The following is a 5,608-nucleotide window of genomic DNA, read 5'->3' on the forward strand; positions in this document are numbered from 1 at the left end:
TAATATGGTGAAAGATGCAACCCTGATGTACACCCTTTCTATTACCATAACTGCCTCTTAATCCATGTCCTGGTTGTTCAGGAACATAATGAAGTGTTTTGGAAATTTTATTGTTCTCAAGACCATCCATAGTTTGTTATGATCTACACAGTTCAACGTTTTTGTGCAGTCTATGAAATGACCTCAAGTCAATATCTCTCTGGTCTTCTGTGCATTAAAGCAAGAACCATCTGACATCAGCAATGGCATCCTTGTTCTATATCCACTTCTGCATCCATGTATCAGGGATCTATGCGAAATAAAAGATCAAGGCATAATTCTCCTTGAATTTAACAGCTGAAGACACACCAGTTGACCCCAGGCCAAGGGAAAAGTCTATGATATCTGACATAATCTCCTCTCTTCAATACTCAATAACCCCATGGGCCAGTCAGACTAGACTTTCCGCTTGTTTTCTATAATCCTCTCAAACAATCACCTGTGCTGTCACGAGCAGAGTACATGAGATGGCTGGAAGAATTTCCAGGAAAGACCAAGAACTGGCAAGAAAAGATGAAAGAAGAGTAACAATCAGTACCAAAAGACATTCAAATCAATGCACATTCAGATTTAATTCCTAGTGATGAGATGCCGGGTTTGCAAAAAGCGGAGGGTTACAGTAGGTTGAGAACCAGCCTTCAGGGTCAATTTGCTCAAATTTCAAATTAGAGATATTCAATGATTTGAAATAGTAGAGAGGTCCGTAAGTATAAAGTGGGCACCAAAGCTTTAAGATCGCTTACTCTGGCCAGATTTTAAGTAAACTGGGTGATAGTTTGTATCAGTTCATTTATATCAGTTACCTGGTTCTTTTGTGGGCTGCTAACAACATGGTCAATAGTTCAAACCCACCAGCCATTCTGCAGAAGAACTTGGATGTCCTCCTTTCGCAAAGAGCCTCAGAAACACATTGGGAAGTTGTACTCTCTGATAGGTTCTCTATGAGGCAGAAGTGACACAATGAAGTGAGTTGTTTGTGAGTCTAAAGAATTAGGGACAGCCTGCTCTAAGTCATCCATTCTTGGTAGCTGTTATTGCTGGGATATCTTTCGTGCCCTACTTTATGTTGATGAACTCTGTATCTGTCCGTGTGCTGACTACCGGTGCAATCATAGGGAGCCAGGGAACCTTCACACGAGTCCTTGAGTGCTACCAGTCAGAAAACCATTGCGAGCCTTCCTCACCCTCTGACCTTGAGTTTCTAATATCCTGGGGTCTCTCTGCCAATAGTTCACGTCCCACTATGGACACACTACCACAGCACGAACTTCCCAGGCCCAGCAGCCTTCTGGGTCCCTTCCCTCTTCCATACAATTCCTCGATTATCCCTTTCAAGATCCAAACTTTGGAAGCACAGGTTTTATGGCTTGACATTGATAAAACTATCAACTCATCTAGGACAAAGGCACCTGAAACTAGGTGTCCATCATTGATGTCGATTATGGCACAGAGAAACAACAGAAATGCAGGGGGAGGGAGACCGCAGATGGTGTGAAATATGAAAATTAAAATAATTTATAAATCACCAAGGGTTTATGAGAATAGCGAGGGCAGGAGATGGATGGGACAAAAGAGGAGCTGATCCCAAGAGCTCAAGTAGAAAGAAAATATTTTGGAAATGTTGATGGCAACATATGTACAAATGTGTTTGATGCAATTGATGTATGGATTGTTATAAGAGATGTGAGAGCCCCAATAAAATGATTTATTAAAATAAGAACACACAAACAAATAATTCATCTATCAACTTCTCCTCTGTGGCATGTATTTGCCTTTTCAACGCATTTGATTTGTGAAATGCATGCAAGATTTATACCCTTGAGGAGGCTTGGCACCCGGAATAGGTATGGACGCTTCATATCCTTTGACTTGTATGTTTTATGTCACTTTGCTTATTTGTTTTCTGTTTGGAACTCACATGAGACCTCCTAACCTGACATGGAGAGTAATCCTGCTCCAGGGGTGCTGGGGAGAAAATCTTAAATGTCAGTACACTAAAGGACGATGTTTATTTGGAAGCTACAAGAGCTCTAATAGAGGGGCAGTAGCAGTTTAGTGGTAGATTGAACCCCTTTCACATGGCCAGTCCATCTCATGGACAGTCACAGCCTGTCTGTCCATGAAGGTTTCCTTGTTGCTAATTCAGAACAAGTTTTCATACAATTGCTAGACTGAAATTGCAGGAAAGAACTGGCATTCCAGTTTTCAGAGCATCAGCCAGTGGAAAGCCTGTGTATCACAATAGTCCCGTCTGCAAGTGGCCATGGAGATGTCCTAGGACTGGGCAGCCTTCTGTTTTACATGTCTTTATAATGAGTCAAAGGATCCCTCTTGGCACTGCCAAATAAGACTTGGGCTGCCAACTGCAAGGTCCATGGTTCAAACCCACTAGCTGTTTCTCAGAAGAAATATGAGGCTTTCTACTCTAGTAAAATGTTACAGCCTTGAAAATTTTACTGAGGGCAGTTCTCAGAGTTGGAATTGGTTCAGTGGGAGTGTGTTGAGCGGTTAATCATGAGTCAGGGACTGTTTCAGCAGCAGCTTTAATGAAAGCCCAACTCACTTCCACCAAGTTGATTCTGAATCATAGCAACCTTATAGAACAGGGAAGAATGAACCCAGTGGATTTCTGAGGCTGTCATCCTTTAAGGGAGTAGAAAGCCTCATCATTCTCCAGCAGAGCGGCTGATGGTTTTGAACCACCAACCCTGGTGTTAGCAGCCCGGCTTGTAACTGGTATGCTGTGAGGGAGCCTCTGCAAGCATGTGGCAACAACAGTCAACAGTAGTTAGCAACGTCAGCGTTTTGATTCTATGAGCAACCAGAGGAAGAGGCTTTTGGTCATCACCTTCTTGCAGACACATGAGGCTCTTTTTGCTTTATAAGAAGGTCCCGCAGCCTTGTCCTACCTTAGTTATATTTCAACACTTCCCCACCCCAGTCCAAGACAAACTTTGATCTTCCAAAACTCTCCCACTACTTGTGGGCACACATTTTGCATTTTGGCACATTTTGTTATTGTTTGGTATAATATAGATGACTCCCCCCCCCAAAAAAACCCCATTTTATTGAGAGCTGTAATTTATTGAGATATATTTTTATAATAATTTATAATAACATAAATTATTAAGCTATAATTTGAGAGCATTTTATTACAACTATACCATTCACTCACATAAAGCAGTATTGTGCACTTGCTACTACAATGTGTTTCAAAACTTTCTTCCTTCTTGAGCTCCTTGGTATCAGCTCCTCTTGCCCCACCCCTGTTCCCCGCCCCCACACCCCTCGGGAGCCGTTACTCTACTTGTTCTCTCTATAGATTCGTCAGTCCTGGGTTTCATATACCAAAGAACAGAAAAACATAACAAAAATTCAAGAGGGCTACCCACAAGGGCAACATACATCAGAGCTAAACCTCAATATGAAAATACACAGAGAGAGAGAAAATACTGAAAACCAGAGACGGCCTAGTGTAACAGAGGGAGGAGAAAGTGACAACAAGGCTTTAACTGTCCAAGTCAGGTTTATCCTTGAAGTCTACTATAGTCGTCTTTCTAACATGCTTTGCCGGATAACCAGTTTATTCCTGTCCCTCAACTTCGGTGCGAGGGAAATCACCTTATTCCCTTTGTAGATCCTGCCAATGTCTTTTGGGATTCCATTGTCAACCAATAGCCTTTGTAAACCAGCATCTTACCATTTAAACTCTGATACTAGTCCCTCCTTTGGATTTGGATTAAATTATAATCCTCGAGTTACGGATGTTGATGTGCTTCTTGCACGGGGACTTAGTTGACACCATCTAATTTCTTCACCACACCTTGCTGTAGCGTCCATACCGATGACTTTTGAAAGCCCTATTTTGCCATTGTTGACATCCCAGATTGTTTGTTCTACTTTCCCCTTTTATTTTTTAAGCTCCTGAACAAAAGAAAATTAGAATTCATTGTCCACCCTAATGAAGATGTTTAACCCAACAAGGATCCAAACTGGAATGAAAAGAGAGGGCAAAAAAGGCTATTTAAAATTGAAAAAGATAAGCCATTTGGGACCATAAACTCCAAGTAACCAAATCACTGCCACTGACTCAATGCTGACTCATAGCTCTTTGTGGGTTTCCAAGACGGTAACTGTTTACAGAGTAGAAAGCCCAGTCTTTTCTCCCATGGAACTCCAGGTGGTTTTGAACTTCTGACCATGTAGACCGCAGCCCAACACATAACCATGAAACCACTAGGCTCATCATAGACACACTTTAAGATTAAACAAACAAGCTCACTGCCATCAAGTCGACTCTAATGCACAGCGAACTTATATAGGAGGGTAGACTGGCACTGAGAGTTTCCAAGACTGTTACTCTTTGGAGGAGTAGAAGGTCCCTCAGAGCTGCTGGTGGCTTCAACCTGCTGATCCTGTGGTAAGCAGCCCAACTCAGAACCACTGCACATGCAGGGCACCTGTAAGCTTCCAGGTGTACAGAACAAACAAACACCTGTAGACTGGGTTGTAGCCAAAAATCACCGTTACAGTCTTCACCCAGATTATTTTGACATGGGTCAGGCTTGAATTATACTTTATGAGGCATCACAGTGTTTTCAATTTTTGTGGACATGCTTTTGTCTAGATGAAGGGCGTTTAAATAAACCAACTCTCACCTCGGTACGGTCGTATGGAGACAGTTACAGCATTAGACGAGCAGCTATTCTGTGCTGTTCCTTTAGGTTAACGTAATAGAGGAGGTTCTTGACACTTGTACTGAGCTAGATGTAGAAACATAGCAGACTTTGGTGTCTGAAAGAGCAGAGCTCCTAACTCCTTCCGCACTCATAAATCTGGGGTTCGGGGCAAGTCCTTCAAATTCTTTTAAAGTCCATTTCGGCATCTGTAAATTGATGATGGCGTTTACCTCATGTGGTTGCTGAGAAAATGACGTGCTGTAACATATGGAATGATTTAGCAGATTTTTAGCACACTATAGGATTTCCTTCAGCAATATTTATGTTGACTTTTGTCACTTGTTTTCCCAAGTCTACAGTGCATGTATCATTTGGTTCTCCCTCCCAATAGAAGAGACACAGATACCTGTTGCAATTTCTTTTGCGGGAGTCCCATAACTGCCTTGACTGCACCTCAGGGTTGCACATACTTGTGTACACCTTACCCTTTCTTTCTTGTTTTGGTTTTGTTTTTAAGAGTTTATTCTATTCCTTCACCAATTTAGGGTGCCGGGATCAACAATCACTAGCAGCCCAGGTAACAAAAAGTATGCTTCCGAAATCTCTTGATGTCAATTCCGCACATAGAACAATAGAAATGCCGTGCGTGTGCCACTTCATGACAGAAGCCCTTTTGTTTTACACATTACCTTTTCTAAACTAAGAAGCACATGAACAGATATTCTCACTTATCTCTAACAGTATGACTTTGGGACAATTCAAGACCAAGGAATACTTAGGTGTTTGGCTTATTGGGATAACATTGTTTATATCCATGCTCCACAATGCTATCTGATCTTATCAGCTGAAAAGTTACAATAGGAGCATGAGGTTGCAACTAGTTTGGGTGG

General features: G+C 41.9%; 1 non-coding gene across 1 annotated transcript; it reads right to left on the minus strand.

The window, feature by feature from the left end:
• Positions 1-5,260: 5,260 nt before the first annotated feature.
• LOC142441619 (U11 spliceosomal RNA) lies at positions 5,261-5,394 on the minus strand. The gene has a single exon (XR_012782983.1). It is a non-coding gene; the product is annotated as a U11 spliceosomal RNA (small nuclear RNA).
• Between the last annotated feature and the right edge of the window lie 214 nt (positions 5,395-5,608).

Source organism: Tenrec ecaudatus, chromosome 2 (assembly GCF_050624435.1).
Source record: "Tenrec ecaudatus isolate mTenEca1 chromosome 2, mTenEca1.hap1, whole genome shotgun sequence".
Classification (NCBI taxonomy): Eukaryota; Metazoa; Chordata; class Mammalia; order Afrosoricida; family Tenrecidae; genus Tenrec; species Tenrec ecaudatus.